The sequence below is a fragment of the Lithobates pipiens genome, unplaced genomic scaffold (genome assembly GCF_037356315.1).
Source record: "Lithobates pipiens isolate NorthernLeopardFrog02 unplaced genomic scaffold, aLitPip1_a1.2 Scaffold_25, whole genome shotgun sequence".
Lineage (NCBI taxonomy): Eukaryota > Metazoa > Chordata > Amphibia > Anura > Ranidae > Lithobates > Lithobates pipiens.
In genome coordinates this window covers 109,839,532-109,855,665 of record NW_027507787.1, presented here as the reverse complement: position 1 = coordinate 109,855,665, position 16,134 = coordinate 109,839,532, and the positions used below count along the sequence as shown (strand labels likewise).

The following is a 16,134-nucleotide window of genomic DNA, read 5'->3' as shown; positions in this document are numbered from 1 at the left end:
AACAAGTTGTTACGGAGGTGATATTTTGGTATATATTTGATATTGGAGTTATTTATATGGTGTGAATAATAAATAGGCTGCTATGGCCATTTATACTCCAAAATTAAGGTGTGGTCTCATCATTTTAGAAGGGTAAGAAATGGGGATGTTGGAGTACAAGTGGTATAGCAGTAAGAAGCAGGTTGGGTACCTCTGAACTACACTGGTTAGTACCTGATGTTTTATTTTTCTGATTGTTTGCCGAGGTGACCATCTTGGCGTTTGTCAAGAGGATTGAGAGTGGCCAGCAAGATCGCGTATGGCCTCATCACCCTGAATGCACCCATTCTTGTCTGATCTTGGATGCCAAGCAGGGTCAGGCCTGGTTAGTAAATGGATGGGAGACCGCCTGGGAATACCAGGTGCCGTAGGCTTTTTTTCAATATGTTGTTGGCGTCGACGACCTGTTTTATTTTTCTGCTTGTTTGCCGAGGTGACCATCTTGGCGTTTGTCAAGAGGGTTGAGAGTGGAAAGCAAGATCGCCTATGGCCACATCACCATGAATTCGCCTGATCTCGTCTGATCTCGGATACTAAACACGGTCGGGCCTGGTTAGTACCTGGATGGCAGACCGCCTGGGAATACCAGGTGCCGTAGGCTTTTTTTCAATATGTTGTTGGCGTTGACGACCTGTTTTATCTTTCTACTTGTTTGCCAAGGTGACCATCTTGGCGTTTGTCAAGAGGGTTGAGAGTGGCCAGCAAGATCGCCTACAGCCATATCACCTTGAATGCGCCCGATCTCGTCTGATCTCGGATGCTAAGCAGGGTCGGGCCTGGTTAGTACCTGATATTTTATTTTTCTGCTTGTTTGCCGAGGTGACCATCTTGGCGTTTTTTCAAGAGGGTTGAGAGTGGCCAGCAAGATCGCCTACGGTCACATCACCCTGAATGCACCTGATCTCGTCTGATTTCGGCTGCTAAGCAGGGTGTGGGTCTGGTTTGTACCTGGATGGGAGACCGCTTGGGAATACCAGGTGCTGTAGGCTTTTTTTTAATATGTTGATGGCGTCGACAACCTGTTTTATTTATTTGCTTGTTTGCCGGGGTGACCATCTTGGTGTTTGTCAAGAGGGTTGAGAGTGGCCAGCAAGATCGCCTACAGCCATGTCACCTTGAATGCGCCCGATCTCGTCTGATCTCGGATGCTAAACAGGGTCGAGCCTGGTTAGTACCCGGATGGGAGACCGCCAGGGCCGGACTGGGAATAAAAACCAGCCCAACAGCATAACGTCATTATTTTCTTGTTCATGAAAGGGAAAGCCATACATTTTAAAGAACATTTGATGAAGAGTGTATTATATATAGATATGAAGTCACATAGGGATATATATATATATGCAAATTCCATTTAAAAGTGGTAAGTGGACAATCATCAAGGGGGACCCCAGGAACTCAGAACGTGGGGGGGGACTACCTTTCACAGAAAGAATACACTAAGGTAAAGGGGACGGGTGCTCACCAAATGCAGCTTTACTCTGCCTGTGAATACAGTCTCACTGTGCCCACAAATGCAGCCTCACCGTGTCCACCATTGCAGCCTCCCTGTGCCCATTATTGCAGCCTCGCTGTGCCCATCAAATGCAGTTTTACTGTGCCCATGAATGCAGCCTTACTGAGCCCATGAATGCAGCCCCTCCTGTGCCCCATGTCCCAGTCTGCAGTCCCTGTCTGTGGGAAGGTGTGTTGTTGATGCTCGGTAAGGTGCCTTGCATGTCAGCAGGATATCCATGACGGCCAGCAGCAGGCAGGGTCTGTTCTCGTTTTGGATGGGGACAGTGCTCCTTCCAGAGGATTTGTTTGCTGTGAGATGGAGTGGTCCCTGGCCACCTGCACCTTCAGCCGTCCCCATTTTCCGGCCCCAGTCAGCCTGTCCTCTGGTCCTGGGGAAGTGGAGAGTACTGGGTGGGAGGTGGAGAGAAGGGGCAGCAGAGAGTATTGGCGGGGTTGGAGTACACATGGGTGGGGGCAAAGAGCAGGGGGTAGTGGAGATCACAGGGGTGGGGAGCAGAGAGTGCTGGGGGGAACTTGAGAGTACGGGGGGGCAAAAAGAACAGGGGTGGAGAGCATGGTGGGCTGAGAGCACTGAGGGGGCTAAGAATGTGGGGTGGCGAAGAGCACTGGGGGGGGGCAGAAAAACAGGGATGGAGAGCACGGGGGCTGGAGAGTACTGGGGGGTACAAAGAGTAGGGGTGAGAGCTTGAGAGCACCAGTGGGGGCCAGAAAGAACAGGGGGAAAAGCACGAGGGATTGGAGAGCATTATGGGAGGTGAAGAGCATTGGCAGGGTTGGAGAGCACATGGGTGGGGGTAAAATGCAGGGGGGAGTGGAGAGTACAGGGGTGGGGAGTTGAAAGTGCTGGGGGGAGCCAAAAAGAACAAGAGTAGAGAGCACGGGGGGTAGAGAGCACGGGGGGGCTGGAGAGAGATGGGTGGAGCTTGAGAGCACCAGGGGGCCATAATGAACAGAGGTGGGGAGAATGGAGGGATGGAGAGCACTGGGGTGGGAGCTGGAGAGTGATGGGGAGAGCTTGAGAGCACTGGGGAGGTGAGAAAGAACAGGGAGGAGAGCACTGGGGGGAGTGGAAAGCACTGAGGGGAGAACAGGGGGGAGAGCACTGGGGGGAGTGGAGAGCACTGGGGGGGAAGAACAGGGGGAGAGCACTGGGGGGAGGAAGAACAAGGGGGAGGGGGAAAACAAGGGCGGAGAGCACTGGGGGGAGTGGAGAGCACTGCGGGGGAAGAACAGGGGGAGAGCACTGGGGGGAGGAAGAACAAGGGGGAGGGGGAAAACAAGGGCGGAGAGCACTGGGAGGAGTGGAGAGCACTGGGGGGGTAGAACAGGGGGGGAGTGAAGAGCACTGGGGGGAAGAACAGGGGGGAGGACTGGGGGGAGTAGAGAGCACGGGGGGAAGAACGGGGGGGAGAGCACTGGGGGGAGTGAAGAGCACTGGGGGGGAAAGAACAGGGGGGAGAGCACTGGGGGGGGTAGAACAGGGGGGGAAGTGAGAGGAACAAATTGTGGGAGCCTGCAAAGAACTTAACAATTGTGACAGCGAATCACAATTGCAAGACTTTATCCAAGACGGAGGATGTACATTGGTCTTTAATCCTCCACACTCCTCACATATGGGTGGCATCTGGGAGAGACTTATAGGTATTGCCAGGTCGAATCTTGGATGCTATGTTGCTACAAACCAAACCTGCTCAGTTGACCCATGACACTTTACGCACCTTTATGGCAGAGGTTACGGCTATTGCCAGGCCTATAGTTCCTGTGTCCTCAGACTCAGATACACCTATGGCCCTTACCCCAGCAATGTTGTTGGCTCAAAAGGTGAACTCTTTGTATGCTCCATCTGGAACCATAAGTACAACACAATTTCATGTAAAACAATGGAAGTACAATGCTTGGCAGACACATTTTGGAAAAGATGGAAAAGAGTATCTGTCAAATCTGCAACGCCTTAGGAAATGGACTCAGGATCGTCTAAATGTAAAAGTGGGTGATGTTATGTTGAAGGACAGCCAAGAGGGCAGGAATGAGTGGCCCATAGGACTTGTTAATGCTCTAAGCAGGGATGGCAAGGTTAGAAAGGTGGAGGTCAAGATTGTGAAAAATGAGACCACCAGAATTTATCTCAGACCTGTAACTGACAGTTTTGATCTCGGACTAGCTAGGATTCCATTTTCCTGTTTATGTTTTTTCTGCATAGCAGTAGTTATTTAGGTAGTGACATAATAAATTATGCCAGACAGTGTTCTGTCCATATTTTTTATGTGCTGTTACAGATTATACTGCAATGTTAGTTTCACGTTGCTGCCATCTAGTGGTCAGAGTTAGTTATTATTTTGTCACAGCTTGACAGGAAGTGATATTTTCTTCACAGTGAAAGCTGGAACTGTACTTCCTTAATTTCATGATTGCTCCTTGATCCAAGCTGACTGAATGCAGTAGAGCTCTTAACTATTCCTGGGCTAATGGTGGAATTGTCCGTGAGTACTTTCACTGATAGAGTGAGGCTGCTGTATAATGGTTTTAATGCACTGACACATTTGTTTATGCTTATGTTGTAGTTTTACAAAGTTATTTGGAAAAAAGAATACATACAGATCTGATGTCTTGTGTTTCTTGACTTCTGAATTATTTTTAAGCTGTCTGACTAGTGTTATACAACAGTTCAATAACGCAAAGCAGAACAGTGGGCATTGCAGGGCGTTTTCAAACCGCACAGCAAACTGCATTTTCTGTGTGGGTTGCGTGTTCGGAAATGTGTAGATGGATTCAGACACTGCCTAAATGGAAGCGCACACGCTATGCACATTTGTTGCCTTTTTGGAAACATGCAGAAAGGTTTTGCTGCCAAAATGCGCAATGCTCCATGACCAAAAAGTTTCTTTAAGCTACTTTGGGGCGTTTATCGCTTATAGGGCAGCCCATTCAAGTGATGCTTGTTTACATGGGAAAAACACAAAAAAAAGTGAAGCAGGAACATGCATTTCCACTATGCTCGGGTGTGGATGGGATGTGCTGGGGAGTAAGCTTTTAGGCAGCAAGGATAACTAGGGAGGAGAGGGGGGGTGGGTCAAAAACAAAAACACTACATCAGAAGTCTCAAAGATTAAGACAAAACGTACCCCTAGCTGGTGATTTTACAATGGGAGTCGTGCTACACCAGAGTCACCAAAAAATACTGCAAGACTCAAGTCACTGAATTTAAGACAGCACCTATTGAAATCTGTGTGTTTTCACTTTACCTGAGTAGCAGGTCACCAATAAATAGTCAATATGTATCAGTTCACAGGAACCATGAGGTAGATCAAAAACAGATTATAGGTGACTCACCTATAATCTGTTTTTGATCTACCTCATGGTTCCTGTGAACTGATACATATTGACTGAGCGCATTATTTATATAGCTGGTAGCCTTATGTGGCATATATAAAACAGCTTTGCTTTGCTCAGTTTTTTCCACAGTTTTTTACATATACAATTTTTTTTTTTGCACTATTTGCACATATTTTGGGGATTTTTTTTTTGCACTCTGCACTTTATGGACACAAGAGATTTACAGTTTTGCACTATTTTTGGACTTTTATTGATCCTTGATTAACGTTGGATGTTATATACAATATACGATATTTAAGACACTTATATTCTAGTCCACATTAACCGCTTGCCACCCGCACATTGTCAAATGACGGCGGCAAAGTGGTTTCAAAATCCTGACTGGACGTCATAGACCATCCTCAGGATTTTGAGCCGCTGCGCGCCCCCGGGGGTGCGCATCACGGCGATCATTGTTGCGGGGTGTCAGTCTGATTCAATCACGGCTGATCACAGTGTAAATAGGAAGAGCCGGTGATCGGCTGTTCCTCACTCGCGTCTGTCAGACGCGAGTAGAGGAGAGCCGATCGGCTGCTCCTCTGAGAGGGGGGGTCTGTGCTGCACACTGGACCACCAGGGACTCCACCAAACCACCAGGGATGCCCAGCAGCAGGTATGCCACCCTAGACCACCAGGGATTCCAGTCAGTGCCCACAATGTATGCCAATCAGTGCCCACAATGGGCATCACTGATTGGCATGCATTATTTTTTTTTTTAACAGAAACATTTTTATTGGTCTCTTAACGGATACAGCAATGCATCACATCATATTTTTTACATATAAAATATAAAATACAATGTAACAAGCACAAAAAAGAAAAATAAAAAAAAAAGGATCAGAGCAGAATCAAGCTATGGAGTATAGCGTACATTCAGATTTAGCAGTCATATTCAGCAGAACATATCCGCACTGCACTTATCCCAGTATTCGTAGGGGACAACTCCTTAACCCTTTCATGACTAAGCCTATTTTTGGAATTTGGTGTTTACAAGTTAAAATCCATATTTTTTGCTAGAAAATTACTTGGAACCCCCAAACATTATATATATTTTTTTAGCAGAGACTCTAGAGAATAAAACGGCGATTGTTGCAATATTTTATGTCACACAGTATTTGCGCAGCGGTGTTTTAAACGCAACTTTTTGGGAAAAGGGACAATTTCATGAATAAAAAAAAAAAAAAACAGTAAAATTAGCACAATTTTTTTGCGTAATGTGAAAGATAAAGTTACGCCGAGTAAATAGATACCAAACATGTCACACTTTATAATTGTGCGCACTTGTGGATTGACGACAAAGTACGGTACTTAAAAATCTCAATAGGCGATGCTTTAAATTTTTTTTACGGTTACCAGGTTAGCGTTACAGAGGCGGTCCAGTGCTAGAATTATTGCTCTCACTCTGACGATCGCGGCGATACCTCACATGTGTGATTTAAACACCGTTTACATATGCGGGCGCAATTTCCGTATGCGTTTTCTTTGCTTCGCAAGCTCGCGGGGACGACAGGCGCTTTAAAAAAATTATTTTTATTTTCTTATTTTTTTTCAAATGACTAAATTGTTTTAAAAAAAAAAAAAATTGATCACTTTTATTGCTGTCACAAGGAATGTAAACATCCCTTGTGACAGTAATAGGTGGTGACAGGTACTCTTTATGGAGGGATAAAAAGGTCTAAAAGACCCCCCACCCCTCCTTTACACTTCAATGTATTCAGATCGCCGAAACGGCGATTCTGAATACCGGATATTTTTTTTAAACCGGCGCCATTGGCAGCCGAGTAAACGGGAAGTGACGTCATGACGTCGCTTCCGTGTTTACGATGAGGAGACTGGAACGAAGCCGATTACGGCTTCATTCCAGTCCCTGCCCAGCAGCCGGAGGCAGCGGAATTTGAATCGGTGCTCCCGATCGAGCAGGAGCACCGGTAACAGCGGCGGAAGGCGGCGGGAGGGGGGGACGTCCCCTCCCGCTCCTCCGGCATAACAGCCAAGCGGCTTTTAGCCACATCGGTTGTTATGCCTGGATAGCCAATCGCCTGCTGAAAAAAATGGTACCGGGATGATGCTTGCAGGTGCGGGCATCATCCCGGTATACCCCCCGGAAGCCGAGTACACACATCTGCGTACGCTCGGCGGGAAGGGGTTAATTTGGCTGCTATAAAGGGTCAGGCCATTTGATCATAATACAGCACCTAACCATCTACAGTAGGTTGGGGTGAGGGGACCAACGCATCAATACAGGTCAGCCCTGTGTCTCATAGTGCGCTTCTCTCTTGTACCCAACATCCCCGGATCTTAGTAAACTTTGTACCTTGTACAGCTGGAGGGCAGAATCAATCAGGGATTTCCAGTGGGCTACACTAGGTGGGTCTGATTTCTTCCACTGCATAAGAATAGTCTTTCTGGCATAGAACGCCGTATAAAACGCAAACAGCTGTTTATATGTATTTGGCGCCACCCTGTGACACACGCCCAGCAGTAAAACTACCGGATCTAACCCCAACGAGAGGTCCCCAACTTCGTTGATCTCCCGCACCACACCTTCCCAAAATCATCTTATAACCGGGCACTCCCACACCACATGTATAAAGTGGTACACTTCGGGCATCTATCCGAGTATCCCGGGTATACTCTGGAAAGGAGTTGCGGGGTATAGTATGCCCTATGAATAAATTTCAACTGTATGTACCAGTCCTTAGCTGATATCATCAATGGCAAATATTGTTGTATCCCCTCTTCCCAATCATCAGTCGCCAGGGTGGGGAGGTCCTCCTGCCATTTCTGGAAGAGCTAGGTCCACCCCTGGCCGACCCAGTCGAGATCCTAAGATAAAGAGAGGAGAGGACACGATCCGCCTCCTGGGCCATGAGAAATTTCTCGACAATGTAGGAGTGTAAGATTACTCCTGAAGGAAATTGTGCTCTCAGTGCGTGGCGTAATTGTATGTAGCGAAAAATCATTCTGAAGGGGAATTGGTATTCTTCTCTAAGGGAATCAAAGGGGATAAGTGATCCCCTCGGCATCACCTGTTGCATAGTTGTGACACCATACCTAGCCCAAAGGGCAGGGTCCGGGACCGAGTTGAGGTGTTGCAACTTTGGGTTTTCCCACAGTGGGGTGTATGGCGACAGTGCGGCGGGCGGGTTCAATCGAGTCGTAACCTGATACCAAACCCGAAGCGTAGTTCGCATAGGGGTAGGGACCTCAGGGTGAGCCTTCGGCCCTCTAAAGACTAAGTTACTCAATGCAGCATAGGAGCCTAAAATTGCCACCTCCAGATTAACAGACGGGTTGGAGCGGAGCTGCATGAACCACCACCGCACCGTAACCAGTACTGCTGCCCAATAATATTCCTTCAGACAGGGAAGGGCTAGACTCCCAAGTGACAGGGGCAATTGGGGGGTAGTTTGTGCTATTCTTGGGGTCGCCCCGGCCCATATAAAGGTGTTCACTATGTGTTCTACCTTCTTAAAAAATGAATTGGGGATGGGGACCGGGGTGTTTCGAAAGACATATAAAAATTTCAGGAGAAACGTCATCTTGAGCAAGTTGACCCTACCCACTGGTGTCGGGGGTAGAGTTTTCCACATCTGGCACTTAGCCACTAGGTCCTGTAAGACTGGGTAAACATTATCTGTCAGATACTGCTTGGGCTCCCTCTGAACTAGTGATGGACGAACTTCCGACGGGACGTTTCGCGAACACGAAACGCGAACGCAGCCGATAATTCGCGAACCGTAACGTTCGCGGTGGGCCCCATTGACTTCAATGGGAGGCAAACTTTACAAACCTACAGGTCAAATTTGCAACCACAAAATAATTACTAGCTGTGCACACATAGTCCCACCACATGGCCAATGACATAACACATGCATGAGGTGAATCTGGGATCCACAACTACAAGCATTCTTTTTTTATATGTGAAATTCTGACAATTCAGGACTCATGAGGCAATGGATGCGAGGGAAGGTCAGGGTAGGCAAAGAAGAGGGTGCAGGAGATGATCACCAGCACCGTGATATAGAGCACTGACATCTGTACCGTGATAGAGTGATCTGACACCAGCACCGTGATAGAGAGCACTGACATCAGCACCGTGACATAAAACACTGACATCAGCACCGTGATATAGAGCACTGACACCTGCACCATGATAGAGTGATCTGACACCAGCACCGTGATAGAGAGCACTGACATCAGCAGCGTGACATAAAGCACTGACACCAGCACCGTGATATACAGCACTGACACCTTTCCCCCGTGATACAGTGATCTGACAGCAGCACCGTGATATACAGCACTGACACCTGCACCGTAAGCAGCCCCAGGAGAAAGTCAGCACAGCACAGGGATGGTGGGAGCCCCTCATAATGAGCATAGCACAGGGATGGTGGGAGCCCCTCATAATATGCACAGCAGAGGTACAGCCCTAGGAGGAAATCAGCATAGCACAGGGATGGTGGGAGCCCCTCATAATAAGCAGCCCCAGGAGGAAGTCAGCATAGCACAGGGACGGTGGGAGCCCCTCATAATAAGCAGCCCCAGGAGGAAGTCAGCATAGCACAGAGATGGTGGGAGCCCCTCATAATGAGCATAGCACAGGTATGGTGGGAGCCCCTCATAATAAGCAGCCCCAGGAGGAAGTCAGCATAGCACAGGGATGGTGGGAGCCCCTCATAATTAGCATAGTACAGGGATGGTGGGAGCCCTTCATAATGAGCATAGCACAGGGATGGTGGGAGCCCCTCATAATATGCACAGCAGAGGTACAGCCCCAGGAGGAAGTCAGCACAGCACAGGAATGGTGGGAGCCCCTCATAATAAGCAGCCCTAGGAGGAAGTCAGCATAGCACAGGGATGGTGGGAGCCCCTCATAATGAGCATAGCACAGGGATGGGGGGAGCCCCTCATAATATGCACAGCAGAGGTACAGCCCCAGGAGGAAGTCAGCACAGCACAGGGATGGTGGGAGCCCCTCATAATAAGCAGCCCCAGGAGGAAGTCAGCATAGCACAGGGATGGTGGGAGCCCCTCATAATAAGCAGCCCCAGGAGGAAGTCAGCACAGCACAGGGATGGTGAACTTTACAAACCTACAGGTCATATTTGCAGCCAAAAAATAATTACTAGCTGTGCACACATAGTCCCACCACATGGCCAATGACATAACACATGTATGAGGTGAATCTGGGATCGACAACTACAAGCATTCTTTTTTTATATGTGAAATTCTGAAAATTCAGGACTCTTGAGCCAATGGAGGCGAGGGAAGGTCAGGGTAGGCAAAGAAGAGGGTGCAGGTGATGATCACCAGCACCGTGATATAGAGCACTGACACCTGCACCATGATAGAGTGATCTGACACCAGCACCGTGATAGTGAGCACTGACATCAGCAGCGTGACATAAAGCACTGACACCAGCACCCTGATATACAGCACTGACACCTGCACCGTGATAGAGTGATCTGACACCAGCACTGTGATAGAGAGCACTGACATCAGCAGCGTGACATAAAGCACTGACACCAGCACCGTGATATACAGCACTGACACCTGCACCGTAAGCAGCCCCAGGAGGAAGTCAGCATAGCAGAGGGATGGTGGGAGCCCCTCATAATGAGCATAGCACAGGGATGGTGGGAGCCCCTCATAGTATGCACAGCAGAGGTACAGCCCCAGGAGTAAGTCAGCATAGCACAGGGATAGTGGGAGCCCCTCATAATAAGCAGCCGCAGGAGGAAGTCAGCATAGCACAGGGATGGTGGGAGCCCCTCATAATAAGCAGCCCCAGGAAGAAGTCAGCACAGCACAGGGATGGTGGGAGCCCCTCATAATGAGCATAGCACAGGGATGGTGGGAGCCCCTCATAATGAGCATAGCACAGGGATGGTGGGAGCCCCTCATAATATGCACCGCAGAGGTACAGCCCCAGGAGGAAGTCAGCACAGCACAGGGATGGTGTTAGCCCCTCATAATAAGCAGCCCCAGGAGGATGTCAGCATAGCACAGGGATGGTGGGAGCCCCTCATAATAAGCAGCCCCAGGAGGAAGTTAGCATAGCACAGGGATGGTGGGAGCCCCTCATAATGAGCATAGTACAGGGATGCTGGGAGCCCTTCATAATGAGCATAGCACAGGGATGGTGGGAGCCCCTCATAATATGCACAGCAGAGGTACAGCCCCAGGAGGAAGTCAGCACAGCACAGGGATGGTGGGAGCCCCTCATAATGAGCATAGCACAGGGATGGTGAGAGCCCCTCATAATATGCACAGCAGAGGTACAGCCCCAGGAGGAAGTCAGCACAGCACAGGGATGGTGGGAGCCCCTCATAATAAGCAGCCCCAGGAGGAAGTCAGCATAGCACAGGGATGGTGGGAGCCCCTCATAATAAGCAGCCCCAGGAGGAAGTCAGCACAGCACAGGGATGGTGAACTTTACAAACCTACAGGTCATATTTGCAGCCACAAAATAATTACTAGCTGTGCACACATTGTCCCACCACATGGCCAATGACATAACACATGTATGAGGTGAATCTGGGATCGACAACTACAAGCATTCTTTTTTTATATGTGAAATTCTGAGAATTCAGGACTCTTGAGCCAATGGAGGCGAGGGAAGGTCAGGGTAGGCAAAGAAGAGGGTGCAGGAGATGATCACCAGCACCGTGATATAGAGCACTGACACCTGCACCGTGATAGAGTGATCTGACACCAGCACCGTGATAGAGAGCACTGACATCAGCAGCGTGACATAAAGCACTGACACCAGCACCCTGATATACAGCACTGACACCTGCACCGTGATAGGAGTTATCTGACACCAGCACCGTGATAGAGAGCACTGCCATCAGCAGCGTGACATAAAGCACTGACACCAGCACCGTGATATACAGCACTGACACCTGCACCGTAAGCAGCCCCAGGAGAAAGTCAGCATAGCAGAGGGATGGTGGGAGCCCCTCATAATGAGCATAGCACAGGGATGGTGGGAGCCCCTCATAATATGCACAGCAGAGGTACAGCCCCAGGAGTAAGTCAGCATAGCACAGGGATAGTGGGAGCCCCTCATAATAAGCAGCCTCAGGAGGAAGTCCGCATAGCACAGGGATGGTGGGAGCCCCTCATAATAAGCAGCCCCAGGAGGAAGTCAGCACAGCACAGGGATGGTGGGAGCCCCTCATAATGAGCATTGCACAGGGATGGTGGGAGCCCCTCATAATGAGCATAGCACAGGGATGGTGGGAGCCCCTCATAATATGCACCGCAGAGGTACAGCCCCAGGAGGAAGTCAGCACAGCACAGGGATGGTGGGAGCCCCTCATAATAAGCAGCCCCAGGAGGATGTCAGCATAGCACAGGGATGGTGGGAGCCCCTCATAATAAGCAGCCCCAGGAGGAAGTCAGCACAGCACAGGGATGGTGGGAGCCCCTCATAATAAGCAGCCCAAGGAGAAATATGACACCGCTCAACCTCTTCAAACAGGAGGGTACGGGCATATAGTACGTGTGCTTTTTTTGTACAAGGAAGTGAGCCAAATGAAGAAAGAAGGTCTGTGTGCTCGATTAAAAAAATAGTTTATAGACATATACATGGTCTACTGGTCACATGTGTTGAATTCCTCCGAGATCCATGCCTCATTCATTTTTAGAAATGTGAGGTAGTTAACACTGTCGTGAGCTAGGCGAGTACGCTTATCGGTCACGATCCCCCCTGCTGCGCTGAACGTCCTTTCGGACAGGACACTGGACGAGGGGCAAGCCAACAGTTTGATTGCAAATTGGGCAAGCTCTGGCCAGAGGTCAAGCCTGCCCACCCAGTAGTCCAGGGGTTCATCATACCTTAGAGCGTCCACATCGGCCGTTAACCCGATGTAGTCGGACACCTGACGGTCTAGGCGTTCCCTGATGCTGGATCCGGATGACACCTGTCAATGGGTCGGCTGAAAGAATGACCTCATATCAGAAGTCACCAACACATCTTCAAACCGTGCAACATCAATAAAAAAAGGTAATTGGCGCACGAATGAATGGTCCCTTTGTAAAAAAACGCTTATCAATATAATAGGATACTCGTTATTTAGGAAGATGTCCCGTAGTTGGTCTCCATGTGCAGCTGCTAACCCACTTTGGACTTGGTGGAAACAAATACAGAAAATAAACGATCAAAAAACAGCGCATCAAAGAAACTCGTGGTGTAATGTGAAAAAAACACTTAAAAAGTCATTTATTAAATATAAAAGGAAACAAAGACATCTGATCCTCCTAGGATCTGGAAAGCATAAAATCCATCAATCGTAAAAAATGGCAGATGCTTGGTGATAAGTACCCCTTGGGTCTTTCAGTTGTGACTTTGAGATGATAAGAACAAAGACAAGACTGCACTGCTAACAGTTCACTGCACCTGGTAACTTGGTGACTGTAAACAATCCTCTCTCAAAAGAAGGGGAAACAAAAAGATATATGAGCCAGTGCAAATGGATGGAACTGTGTTCCAAAAGTCACTCACTTTATGGATGATCTGTTGGGCTGGGGCGCCGCCGTGCCGAGCCTATGGAGTGGAGGGGAGGTGTTTAATTCTGCTCCGTATGATGTGTTCGGCTCTAGGGCGGAGGTGCAGTGCATGCTGGATGGTATGTATCCGAATTGGACACAAGGTGGCGTCCGCCTGGCGTAATGGGAGGCTTGGAACGCACCGCACTGCGTGTAATGCCGCTTGTCCGAGCAGCTGTTTTTTCACGTGGAGGGCTCCGAGATAGGAAGGGTTGCCATGCCGACTCTCCTGCTTACATGTTTCGTGCACCTGCGCTTTGTCTAGTGTGCACTGCACCTCCGCCCTAGAGCCGAACACATCATACGGAGCAGAATTAAACACCTCCCCTCCACTCCATAGGCTCGGCACGGCGGTGCCCCAGCCCAACAGATCATCCATAAAGTGAGTGACTTTTGGAACACAGTTCCATCCATTTGCACTGGCTCATATATCTTTTTGTTTCCCCTTCTTTTGAGAGAGGATTGTTTACAGTCACCAAGTTACCAGGTGCAGTGAACTGTTAGCAGTGCAGTCTTGTCTTTGTTCTTATCATCTCAAAGTCACAACTGAAAGACCCGAGGGGTACTTATCACCAAGCATCTGCCATTTTTTACGATTGATGGATTTTATGCTTTCCAGATCCTAGGAGGATCAGATGTCTTTGTTTCCTTTTATATTTAATAAATGACTTTTTAAGTGTTTTTTTCACATTACATCTTCAAACCAGCCTCTTCTTGCAGGCGCTGTTGGATTGGTACCCACAACTCCTTCTCTGGGAGTCGGAATTGCTCCTCTGCCAGTGCACGCAAAAGCAGAATGCAGCATTTCTCAAAGCAAGGCCTGGAAGTGCTCCATTCTGACAGCCCTCTGTGAGGGCGGTAACATTTCCGCCATTTTGTGTTTGTACCGGGGGTCTAAGTACGTTGCCACCCAGTACTAGTCTTTGACCCTTATGCTTTTTATACGGGGGTTCCTATTAAAACAGTGGAGCATGAAGGCCCCCATTTGCACTAAACTGGAAGCGGTGTAGTGGCCTGGCTCCTCATCTAGGATAATGTCGTCCTCTTCATTCTCCTCTCCCCATCCACGCACAACGGGGATCCCAGAAAGGTTTAAAGCATGCTCTTCTTGCTCCTCATCATCCGCCCTGGCACCATCCTCCTCTGACTCTTCTTCAGACTCCTGTTGTTCACTTGTCTCAGATAGAGTAGCCTCCCCTGGGAATTGATCCAGCATTGCGACTACCTCATGTTCCCGCTCCTGCTCCTCCACAGCTTGATCAATGACACAACGCAATGCACGCTCCATAAAGAAGGCATAAGGTACCATGTCACTGATGGCGCCATGGCTGCGACTGACCAGTTTGGTGATCTCCTCAAATGGCCACAGAAGTCTGCATGCGTCGCGCATGAGCAGCCACTGGCGCAGCCACTGCCGCAGAGTTCATACAGGTAGACGTTAACTGCACGTTTATGCTGGAGCAGCCTATCAAGCATATAGAAGGTTGAGTTCCATCGCGTCGGGCAATCGCAAATAAGACGTCTGACCGGCAGATTGTGTCGCCGCTGAATGTCAGCAAGGCGAGCCATGGCTGTGTAAGATCTTGTGAAACGGGCCGAGATTTTCCTTGCCTGCGGCAAGATGTCCTGGATCCCAGGGTATTTGACAACGAATCGCTGCACGACCAAGTTTAAGACGTGTGCCATGCATGGCACGTGTGTAATTTTGCCTTGTTTCAATGCACTAAGCAGATTGGCACCATTGTCACACACCACTTTACCAACTGTCAAATTGAGCGGTGTTAGCCACTGATCTGCCTGTGAACGCAAAGCTGAAAGGAGTGCCAGGCCAGTGTGGCTCTTGGCTTCCAGGCACAACAGACACAGCACGGCATGGCAACGTCTCACCTGGCATGTCGAATAGGTTCTGGGGAGCTTGGGCAGCACAGCGGAAGAGACGCTAGCAGCGGAAAAGGAGGAGTCAGCCGAGGAGGAGAGGGAGGAGGATGGAGTAGGAGGAGGAGGAGAAGAAGAGCCAGGCCTGCATGCAATTCATGGCGGTAAAACCAAATCTACACGGGTGCCAAGGGTTACATGCTTGACGGCCGTCAGAAGGTTCACCCAGTGGGCAGTAAAAGTGATATACCTTCCCTGCCCGTGTTTGCTAGACCACGTGTCTGTGGTCAGATGTATCTTGGCACCGACACTGTGTGCCAGAGATACATTCACTTGCCACTGAACATGGCCATATAGCTCTGGGATGCCCTTCTGTGAGAAATACTTCCTTCCTGGGACCTTCCATTGTGGTGTTCCAATGGCCACAAATTTTCGAAAGGCCTCCGAGTCCACCAGTTTATATGGCAGTAGTAGGCGGGCTATCAGTTCTGACAAGCCAGCCTTCAACCGTTGGGCAAGAGGGTTATCCGGCGCCATCATTTTTTTACACTCGAACATTAGGCCCACGGAAGCCTGCCTTTTTGCAGAAAAACGTGAGCTTGGCGTGATGGAAGGTGGAGTGGAGGACAATTGTGAGGAGAGAGGAGAAGAAGTAGAAGACGAGGCTGGACGGTGAGAGCCTGGAGTGTGGCTTTGTATGTTCCGTTGCTCCCACTGGGCTCGGTGATGGCTGCTCATGTGCCTTTTTAAGGCGGTCGTCCCTAGGTGAGTGTTGGG

The 16,134-nt window shown here is 49.2% G+C and overlaps 3 pseudogenes; all 3 read left to right on the top strand.

Moving 5' to 3' along the window:
• Window positions 1–294: 294 nt before the first annotated feature.
• On the top strand, window positions 295–413 carry LOC143932017 (5S ribosomal RNA; annotated as a pseudogene).
• A 108-nt stretch (window positions 414–521) lies between these two features.
• Window positions 522–640, top strand: LOC143932258 (5S ribosomal RNA; annotated as a pseudogene).
• A 268-nt stretch (window positions 641–908) lies between these two features.
• On the top strand, window positions 909–1,028 carry LOC143932334 (5S ribosomal RNA; annotated as a pseudogene).
• Window positions 1,029–16,134: the final 15,106 nt, after the last annotated feature.